Source organism: Macrotis lagotis, chromosome 1 (genome assembly GCF_037893015.1).
Source record: "Macrotis lagotis isolate mMagLag1 chromosome 1, bilby.v1.9.chrom.fasta, whole genome shotgun sequence".
Lineage (NCBI taxonomy): Eukaryota > Metazoa > Chordata > Mammalia > Peramelemorphia > Peramelidae > Macrotis > Macrotis lagotis.
The window spans coordinates 788903010-788914746 of NC_133658.1; positions in this window are offsets into that span (position 1 = coordinate 788903010).

An 11737-nucleotide genomic window follows, 5' to 3' on the forward strand; every position below is an offset into this window, starting at 1 on the left:
CAGTAGCAGAAACAGAAAAAGACAGAGAGCTATAATATATATATATATATATATATATACATACATATACATATTTCTGGGGAAAGTGAGAGAAAGATCAATACTTTCTTTTAAGTTTAATAGTATAGTAGATACAATTTGCATAGAAAAGCTTTTTTAGAATTCTTTAGTGTAGTGGTGACTAATATAGACAATCAAAGGGACTTCTGGGATAACTTTAAAACAGTTTTCTTTATATAATGTCACTCATTCTTTCCCTCTGCCAGGGGAAATGTTAAATCCTAAGGTGGTCTCTGACCATGAATTGAGTGATAAACTGAGAAATCCAAGCAGTACAATTTAGTGAAGAGTGAAGAAGAGGGAAAAAGAGCAGAGAAAATTTTGTTTAGAAGAGATACTGTTTTTTTTAGGTTTTGGCAAGGCAAACAGGGCTAAGTGACTTGCCAGGCCACACAGCTAGGTAATTATTAAGTGTCTGAGATCAGATTTGAACCCAGGTATTCCTGACTCCAGGACTGGTGCTTTACCCACTAGGCCACCTAGCCGCCCCTAGAAGAGATACTGTTAATAGATTCTTAGAGGAAGGAAGGAAGATCTGATCTCAGTCTAGGCTTCTGGATACCCTTGCATAGGTTGCCAGGGTAAAATGAAAATTTTCAGTCATGCCTAAGAGAAAACATCTGAGAAGGTTACAGAAAATGACATCTTTTTGGACTGAGGAGAACAGATGACCTAAGAGTGGCTCCATAGCTATTGGAAGGGAATTCTGGTTGAGAAGACAAGTAGCATTCCCTTCAAAGAACAAAAAAAGCATAGAACCTTTGGTAGATGAAAGACTAGGTTGTGAAAGTTTCTCTAGAGCCCACTGCTGAAGGCAGATGAAGGAGCAGTCTGACAGACAGGCTTGATAACCACAACCCTACCCTCATCTCCCAATTCCAGTGGATAAAAAGAGCTCTAACTATAGTATGTGCATCATGTTGGCCAAGGTATGAGGTGTCTGAAAATTACCAGCATTGATGGCAATTGTTAGAGAAGACAGCAAGATCTGACAAGGAGAAGAGGAGAGTAATGAAGAATTGAAGAATAGGTCTAGCAAAGAACAGCTCAATTCTGTCAGTAGAAGACAACAGCAGTTTTACATCATTAGAAAAGTGAATTGTTGCTCTTTGTATGATACTTTGTTAAACATGTATACTCATTTTTCACAGGTGCCCTGCCCATGTGCTTATATATACTTCCCATTAAGGTCCCCTCTACTTACTGATTATGTATTTCTGGGAGGATTAATACATTTTTGGTGGGGAAGAAGGTGCTATTTTATTCTTTTATTGACACTGCATGTCTGGGCTTGTGATTTCACTGGTATGAAATTTCACCTTGACTGGTAAATATTCTTCCAATGTAGACATTCTTCAAATTAGAGTCTAAGTGAATTTGGTGAATGACTTGTTCAGTCATATGTTCTTATGAAGTCAGGACTCAGTTTTTCTTGACTCCGAAAATGGCTCCTTATCTGCTACATGGTGGTGTTGCTATTTAATATTTCAATGTAATGTAATTTAAGTATGTTCTGTGGCAGACTGGTAAAAATAAAATATATCAATGGGGATTTGTGAGTTATGGTACAGAGAAAATGCTGACTCACAAAATACCCAGAACTTGGACTAAGGAGTGACCCACATTGTGTGAATGTGTGTGTGAAATGTCAGTGGACTACAAATGGACTGCAATATTACTTTGTCATGAGGAATGATGATAATGAAGAATTCAGAGAAACTTGCAAAGTGATTCAGAATGAAGAAAGTCAATCAAACATTTATAGAGTCCTATATGCCAGTGCCAAAAGACAAAAGATAATTCCTATTCTCAATTCTAATGGGAGAAATATAAAAATCTCTAGGAAGGTAAATTTGAAAGAAAGCACTAGAATTATGGAAGATCAGGAAAGGCTTTCTATAGCAGCATTTTAGCTGAAACTTGAAGGAAGTCAGGAAAGGCAGGACCTGAAGTTAAAGAGGAGCAGTCTAGGCATAGGGGATAACAGTGAAACTCCTCAGAGTCTGGAGACAGGGTTTTAATTAAGAAACAGAAAAAAGGCCAGTATCATTGGATTGCAGGGCACATGGAGGTCAAAGAGAATCTGTAAGGTATAAGAAGAATGGAAAGGTTGGAGGGGAAATTATAGAGGGGATTTTTAAAAATTTGATCCTGGAAGAGACAGGTAACCATTAGAATTTATTGAGGGGGGTAGGTTATATGGTCAGACTTATACTCTAGGAAGATCACTTTTACAGCCAAGTGACAGATGGACTGGAGTGGGGAGAGACTAGTTGCAGGGAGACTAATCAGCTGTGAAAAGAAGAGCATCTTCACGGAGGTGACTGCAGGGTCAGAGGTGAGAATCATGTGGGTCACCCCTGCAGCCTGGGCTATCATTAGACTTCCATAGGAGAGATGCTATTAAGGTCATCTTGACAGACCTTTGCAACAGATTAAATATGAGGAATAAGAGTTGGAGAGCTGAGGATGGCATCTTGATTGCAAGTCTGGGTGAGCAGGACTCAACAGCTAAAGAGATGTTAGGAAAGGGATGGAGGGGAAAAAATGGTTTCAGTTTTTGAATTTAAGATGTTTGCAGATCATCCAGTTTGAGATGTCCTGTTGGAGGCAGTTGGAGATGGATGAATGGAAAGCAGCAGAGAGGTTAGGGCCAGATAAGTAGACCTCAGAATCATCAGAATTAGAGAAGATAATTGAACCCATGGGGAGCTGATGAAATCACCAAATGAAGTCTTATAGAGAAAAGAGGAAAGGACCCAGGACAGAGCCTTAGGGCATTGTCCATGGTCATTAGGCATTACTTGTTTAAGGAGCCAAAAAGGAGACTGAGGAGGAATAGACAGATTGGTAGAAAGAGACCCAGGAGAGTAATATCCCAAAAATCTAGAGAGAAGAGAATATCAAGAAAGGAGTGATCAAGAGCATCATAGTTTGCAAAGAGGTTGAGGATAAAAAAAGGTAAGAGTTGGTAATGAAGAGATCCTTAGTAACTTAGGAGAGAGAAGTTTCAGTTGCATGATGACATTGGTAACCAGACTACAGAGAATTAAGAAGACTGAGGACTTCTGGTGCCAAGATGGCAGAGTGAGGAAAGCAGCCCCCATCCCAATTCCCCTACAAACAACTAGAAAAACCACCTCAGAATTGATCTAGGAGCAGAGAAGAGCTTATCAGCACAGCAGGAAAGGTTTATCTTATTAGGATGGGCTGGGCAGGAAGGAGCAAGAGCCACAGCCTCTGCAGCCTCTTCTGCAGCAATGCTCACAAGCCTCCAAGGCCTCCACAGCTCTGAACACAGCAGGGCTCTAAGCTTGGGGCAGTCTAGCAGTGAGACCCCTCCCTCCTCCAAACTAGCTCTGGGCAGGTGAGCAGTCTGTGCTGCACAGCAAGGCCCCACCCCATGACCATACCCCAGCACATGCCACCAGTGAGACTTTGACCTCATTGCTGAGCAATAATGAAGCCCCACCTTGGGGCTGACCCTACTTCCAGGGCCCTCCTAGCAGAGAGATGTGGCTCCCATAGCAATGCAGTAGCAAGGCTCCACCCCTAGAGCAGGCCAGCTGCTAAAAGCCTTAGGCAGGGGAAGCCAATTGGAGCCACAAATGCCCTTCAAGGTAGAAGGGAAGGGGCAGCTAGGTGGTGCAGTGAGAATTTTCACATTTTCTTCTTTTTTTCACTTGGTTGATTTTGTTTGTTGCATCTTGATATTTCATAATCATTAGTTCCCACTTCTTCTATCCTGAATTTTAAGGAATTATTTTTTTTTATTGAACTTTTGTACTTATTTTTCCATTTGATCAGTTCTACTTTTTAGGGAACTATTTTCCTTGGAAAATTTTTGTGTATCTTTCCCCATGTTATTGACTCTTTTTATGTGACTATCTTGTATTTCTCTCATTTCTTTTCCCATTTTTTCCCTTCTACTTAGAGAACCACTGGGCCCTCTACAGGAAGGGACAACTGACCTAGACTAGAAAAATGGAACATGTTAAAACTCCAGTATTGGACTTGTGAAGTGTTTACTGCACTTGGAGTCAGGAGGACCAGAGTTCAAATATGACCTCAGACACTTAATAATTGCCTAGCTGTGTGATCTTGGGCAAGTCACTTAACCCCAATGCCTTGCAAAAAAAAAAGGAAAAGAAAAAAGGAAAAAAAAAGAAAGAAAGCATCTCAGTGAAAGCCAGCATTAAGACCTTGGGTCCCACCACAAAAGCCTTAGGATACTATAGGATCAGAGCCCTCATATAAACACCAAGTCCCCAAAGAAAGCAGAAAAATGAAACTTTTTTTTAAATAAAGCTTTCAGGGTTAGGGATGATCAAGTCATAAACTTATTCTAGAGGACAATAGCATCAAAATGGCTAAATGTGAAGCCTCAAAAAAATTGATTTGGTCTCAGGCTCCCTCAAAAATTCTGGAAGAGTTTTAAAATGATTTTAAATAGTAAATAGAGAAATAGAAGGAAAAATTGGAAAAGAAATGAGAGTAATACAAGAGAATCATATAAAAAGAGGCAATAACATGGAAAAGATACACAAAATTTTACCAAGGTAAATAATTCCCTAAAAAAACTTAACAAATGGAAAAAGGAAGAACAAAAGTTCACTAAAAAATTCTTTAAAATTTAGAATAGAATAAGTAGGAACTAATGACTATGAAATATCAAGATTCAATAAAACAAAATCAACAAATTAAAAAAAAAGAAGAAAATGGGAAAAATCTCATTGGAAAAACAACCTATCTAGAAAATAGATCCAGGAGAGATAATTCAAGAATAATTGAACCACATGATCCAAAAGAAAAAGACCTAGACAAAATCTTTCAAGAAATTATCAGAGCAAACTGTCCTGATATATTAGAACCAGAGGGCAAAACAGAAATTAAAAGAATCCATTTATCACCACCTAAAAGAGATTCCCAAATGAAAACTCCCAGGAACATCATAGCCTAAAAACCAATATCCTTTCCTCTCCTCCTCTCTTCTTTTTACCTCCCCTCCCCTCCCCTCCCCTCTTCCTTTTCCATCTCCCCTGCTGTTCCTCTTTCTCCTTTCTTCTTCCTCCTCCTCCTTCTTTACTCTCTGTCTGTCTCTCCCCCCTCCCCCTTCTCTACTATGTCTTCCTCTTTCCTAGGCTGGAAGTGTAGTGACCTCACAGGTCCAATACTGGAACTTTAATATGTTCCATTTTTCTAGCCTGGGTCCATCGTCCCCTCTTGTTGAGGGTCTGATGATTCTCTAAACTTCAGGTCTCCCTAAATCAGCACCAAACCCTGAACTGGCTTTGATCTGACTACAGCTCAGAACTCCAGATTCAAATTTTTGTCCAGTCTTAGCCTCATCCCCAGTTGATCTCTCTGTCTTGTGGCAAGAAAACCTCTCCAGAAACATTATGCTCTTTTAGTGCATGTTATGGTTAATTATTTTCAGCCTTGTCTGAGTTTTAATGAACCCATCTGGGGTTCTTGGTAAAGATCCTAGAATGGTTTGCTATTTCCTTCTCTAGTTCATCTTACAGATGAGGAAAGTGAGGCAAACTGAGGCAAACAGGATTAAGTGACTTGTCCAGAGTCACACAGTTAGTAAGTGTCTGGGGCTGGATTTACATTCCAAGTCCAACCCTCTGTCCATGGTGCTGCCTAACTGCCCTGTAGAATGACTTTGGTTAAGATGAAGAATATTCTTTTGACTTCCCTTTTTCTGATTCTTCTGAATTTTGAACTTTCAGACAATCCTCAGGAAAAACTTGGAACCTTTCTGGGTGTCAGTTTTTTCATCTGTAAAATAAAGGAAGTAGACAAGAGGTCCTTTGAAGTTCTTTTCAATTATAAATCTATGGCCCTAGGATTCTACGAACTATATAATTTAGAGAATGAAATTTCTATGTGACTTACATTTAAACCCTGTTATTCTGTCTCCCAAAACCACATTTTTTAGTTCTCTGCTAAAAAATCAAAACTATGGGAGCTTTGCAAACCCTGAGGTGATCCTCTTTGATGGGCATGTGTATTAAGCCAGGAGAAAGCAGGTATAGTTCACATTCTTTCCTTTATTACCAGCAACAAACCTCTCAACTTATAAACAAATCACTCTAGCAGTATCACTTCCTGAAACCTCTACAGAAGAGGGAAAGAGAAGGAACTATTTGCTCCTCTGGGCATTACTGCCCACAGGAGAGTAAAAGATTTAAAATCCTCATTCTAGGAATGTTCTGCAGGTGTCATCTGAAGTGATTTGAGCTGCCTCCATGTTGCTGTTAACCTTAGATCATTGGGTGGGAGTTAATATCCCTAAAAGAGAATGAATTTTAAAAAATCCAGTTAGTCTCCCTGAGGGAACCCTACCTACTAGATTCTTAACTCTTAGACTTTTATCTTCTGTTCCTTTCCTAGCCAACTCCCCTGTGCATTAAGGAGCTCTTGGTCACTGGCATTCAGATTTGGATCTGAGAACTCCATCTGAACCTTTGGCACAGAGTGAACTTGAGAGAGAAGGGCTTGGCAGCAATCTGGCTAGAGACAGACTGTGGACTCAACTGGGAAGGCAGCTCCCCCTCCAATTTGATGCATGGGTCTGCCTGCCCTTGCCTCAGCTCCTGATGAAGAGCAGACTGCTTGCTTTTTCTATGCTTCCCTCTCCCTCCCCAAAAACTTAATCCAATGTTTCTACTCATACTTCCCAGCTCTCTGGAGAAATGTTCTCCTCTTTGTACCATTTTATGGCTGGTTTCTAAAAATAACCCCAATTAGGGCTGTCTGCCCATCATTCCTGGTCTTTTATTCATTTAAATTCAGTTAGTTTTCTCTTCATATAATTGCCAACTGGGCTAACCGAGCCCCTGCTGGGTGTGGGAAGAGTCTGTGAGAGGGGAAGAATAGAGGGAAAAAAATGATTCTGAAAAGGAGTGGGTACTCAGTTATTTGTTGACAGAGGTCAGCCTATGACTTCTTCCACTCTTTTATAGTCTTTCAAAGATGTAGGTGGTCTGCACATTTACACCAAGTTACCTAATCAGTGGCTTTCCCAAAATTTCTTCTTTTGGAATAGAGAATTTAGGCCAAATTTATAGGCTAAGTTCAGTGAATCTTGAAGGGGAATGAGGGATGGTCTAGGAGGAGAAATGTGTAAAATCAGAAAAATATCACGCTGTTCATATCAAAGGATGCTCATCATTTTGTCCTGGCCTGCTAGGACAAATGCCCAAGTTTTACTATCTTGTTGGGCTAGGCCATTCTGAACCATATAGCTCATCCATTTGTGTTGTAAGTCTGAGATCCAAGAGAATTAATCTTTTATCTTGGTCTCTGGATCCTGATTTTTCAGGGCTATGATTTGATATTTGTTTAGTTGATTTTCAGTCCACATTTGGGGTTTTCTTGGCAATGACACTGGAGTGTTTGCCATTTCCTTCTCCAACTAATTTTTATATATGAGGAAACTGAATCAAATAGGGTTAAGTGACTCGCCCAGGTTCACACAGACTTTGAGTGTCTGAGGCCAGATTTGAATTTAGGAAGAAAAATCTTTCTGTCTCTAGATCCAGTACTCTATCTACTGCACCATCTTGCTGTCCCAGGTGGTTTCATTGTGAATGTATCATTATCCCTATTGGGGAGAGGAGGAGATCCAGACCTGTGCTTTCATAAGTGTAGAGAATTCCTGGGTATAGTCTTTTCACTGATAGCTACATAACTTCCCTCTAATAAATAAATAAATAAATAAATAAATAAATAAATATGTGTGTGTGTGTGTGTGTGTACCATACACAGATAAATACATATAAACATGCATGTGATATACATAGTATGTTTTATATAAGCATGAAGACATAAAATTATATATGCATGTATGTGTGACAAATACATATATGATGTATGTGTATGGTGTCAGATTTCTGGGGAACTGGGTTACTTGACCTGCCCAGGTCACAGAAATAGTAAGTGTCTGAGGAAAGACTTGAACCAAGGTATTTGTAGATCCAAAGCCAGTCCTCATTCCACCAGGCAACACTGCCTTATTTTGGAACTTGAGGCTTATAGGTATTAGTTGACTTTCCATTTACTAGCCAAGAACCCAAGGTCACATGAGGAATAAATGCATAACTTATGTTTTTAGGACTCTTTTCACTGTAATATATACCCTTCCCCAAAGTGATCTTCAAGGAGGTGACATTCTAAGCCTCACATTCTTCATCTGTGAAAATAGGAGCAATAACAACTATATTACTTTCTACTACTTTTGTGAGGATCAAATGAGATCATCCACTTTGTGACCACAGAATATGCCCTCAATGTAAGACGAAGTCAAAGACAGGGGCTTCAAGCAAATATCCATCAATAGTCAAGCACTGCACATTGTTTTGTATGGAGCAGGTGTTCTCTGAGTTTTGCCCCACTGACCAATTTGATTCCCTAGGATCATAGATTTAGGGCTTGAAGGGACCTTAGAAGATCATCTCGTCTATGCCAGCTCCCTCATTTTATAGATGACAGAGAAAGGAAGAGATTTGCACAAAGTGATAGACATCCAAAAATGGCAGAGCTGGGATTTGAATTCATGTTCCCTCACTCTGAATGTAGTTTTCTTTCCCCTAGACCTCACTGTCTTCACCCAGCTTCCCTGTCCTCTACCCTCTCTGATGCTTTTCATTCTCTGGCTTTATTACAGAACAAAAAAAAATGGAATTCAATTGTTTTCTTCACTATGCTTTATTTTTTTTTTTTAGCAAATATTCACTTCAGGAAAGTACTGTCCCATTATCCTGCAGATAAATGTTGGAAGTAAGATGGGAACATGCTTCAAGTGGAGTGACCTCTGATACCTGTTAGGAATAAGGAAGCCTGGGAGAAAACATGTGAAATAGAGGAAAAATTGAATTTTAAAATGAAATGAAAAATAAAATGAAAATACGGAAAACTGGAAACTTTTTTTAAATCATGACTCTCCCTTTATCATCCCAAACTGCAAATTCATATTTCCCCTCCTGCTCTTCTAGACTAATCTTCTGTTTGCAATCAAAGCTTCATTGTTCCCAGGAGGACAGTTCTCCAGGGCTTCTGAGAAAGAAGGGGTGGGGTGGGGATTGGGCTTGAAATAAATGCAAGTGAATCAGGGTCTGCCTGGGAGGGAAATGATAAAAAAAAAAACTTGCTCAGTGGAGATTTTATTAACATAAATTAATATTTCATCTGGTTTTGCTCTTAGAACTATGGTATGTAAGAGTTGGAAGGGACATTAGAGATCATACTAATCTGAACTTCTCAGGTCTGAGAGACAGCTCCATTCTCTCTTGAGTAAGTTGTATGATCTTGGACAAGATTCTGACCTCCTCTGAGCCTCAGTTTTCTTTTCTATAGAATGTAGCTAATCAGACATGTGCACTGTTCACTTCCAATTCATATTAAAAAGAAATTTCTTTTGTCAACTTTAGAGAAACTATGAAAATGTGTTGTTTTGGCTGATGGGAAAACTGCGATCCAGAAAAGTCATGGTCTGACTTAGGTTCTCACTGCTAAAACAGACTTTTTGCTAAAAATTTGATATCAAATAATCCTCAAGGTAAACAATAGAGGCTTAAAGAATCTTAAAGAATAGAGTCTTCCAGTATAGGAAGGAGGGCAGAAAAATGTTCATTGTCTGATGTGGTTGAATTGTTTCACGTTATATCCAACCTCTATGTGACCTCTTTTGGGGGCTTCTTGGAAAAGATATGGAGTGATTTTCCATTTCCCTTTTCAGTTTATTTTATAGATGAAGAAAATGAGGCAAACAGGCTTAAGTGAATTGCTTGTCCAGGGTCACACAGCTTGAAAGTAACTGATTTGAACTCAGGAAGATGAGTCTTTCTGTTTTGGGGTCAAGTACTCTGACCATTGTGCCTCCTAGCTGCACATGTCTATGGTCTACCTGATACTGAATTTATGATGATAATGACAATGACAACACTTTATATTTACATAAATACAATCAATTTACATCCAGCACCACATACATTGCTCATTCATTTAATCTTTCCAACATCCTGGCACGTAGATGCTATTATTAGAGGCAGCAAGATGATGCAGTAGAGAGAAAGCACTGAAGTTGGAGTCAAGAAGGCCTGAGTTCAAATTCAGCCTCAGACACTTATTAGTTGTTTTATACTAGAAAAGGCACTAAACCTCTGGTTGTCTAAGTTTTCTCATCTACAAAATGGTGATAAAAGTAACAAGTATCTCTTAGGGTGGTTGTAAGGATCAAATGATAAAAGAGTTGTAAGGCACTTAGCACAATGCCTGATAAGTACCACATGAATGCTATTATTTATTATTATTATTATTACCATTACTATTTTACAGATGAGGAACCAGACTGGGAGCAGCTAAGTGACTTCCCCTGAGGCAGAATTTGAACTCAGATCTTCCTGACTTCAAACCTAACTCTGCATCCACTGTACCACCTACCCCCCCCCCTCTTTAATCAGCATGTAAGGCTGTATAGAGGATAAAGAGGGAATCTGTGGGTCAGGCAAACCTCCATTCTTGTCCTACCTCTAATATATGCTGGTCACTTCTCCTCTCTTTGAGGGCTTTGGGTAATTGTCTAAGATTATAAGTTATTGAAAAGAGGGCAAATTGCCATTGCTAGAGGAAGGTTTTGCATTCAGTTCTGTGTATCAGAGTCTCTGTATAATATAAGACATATAAGATATGTATGATAGTGAATATAGATATCCCTTTAAGATTTTCAAATTGCTGTATATACTATATATATATGTATATGTACATATGTACACATATATTATTATTGTTGTTTGTTGTGTTATTCAGTTATATCTAACTCTTTATGACCACATTTGGGGCTTTCTTGCCATTTATTTTTCTAGCTTATTTTTCAGATGAGGAAACTGGGACAAATAGTGACTTGTCCAGGTCACATAAGGTCATGGTTAGTTCATATGTCACAATGTGTCTAATGCTAGATTTAAATTCAGGTCTTCTTGGCTCCCTACCCTGCACTCTATTCACTATACCACTTTACTGCCCAACATGTATATTTTGGAGTACAGTGTGCAAAATACTTCCATGTATATTACTTTATTCATTTCTCTCAATGTTCCTATGAAACATTATTATTAACCTTATTTTTTTTTCCTGACATAAGGAACATAAGCTCAGAGACGTTGATTAAATTGTCCAAAGTTATACTGTTAATAAAAAGCAGATTCAGGACTAGAATGTGGATTTTACAATTCTTTGCCTGTCTGATTACACTATTCTGTGACTTGCAGTAATAATAATAATAATAATAATAATAATAATAATAATAATAATAATAATAATAATAATGAGAGTGGACAAGTCTAAAGCAATTTAATTTGTATAAAGCATTTTACATTCCTTTTCTGATTGGATTTTCATAACACCTGGGTACTAGAATTGCTATTTCCATTTTATAGATGAGGAAACTGAGATGAGATCTGGTGGGTTGACAGTGATGCCACAACTAGTTGGTGTTAGAAGGAAGTTTCAAATGTAAGTCCCTTGGGACTCTCAAAATCCAGCATGATTTCTCCTATACCACACTGCCTCTCTTTTGTGAGCAAATGGGTCATCTGCTGTTGTGTTTATTTTTGTTGTTGTCGTTGTCGCTTACAGACAGGAAAGATATTGTCCCAGGGAGCATTCCATT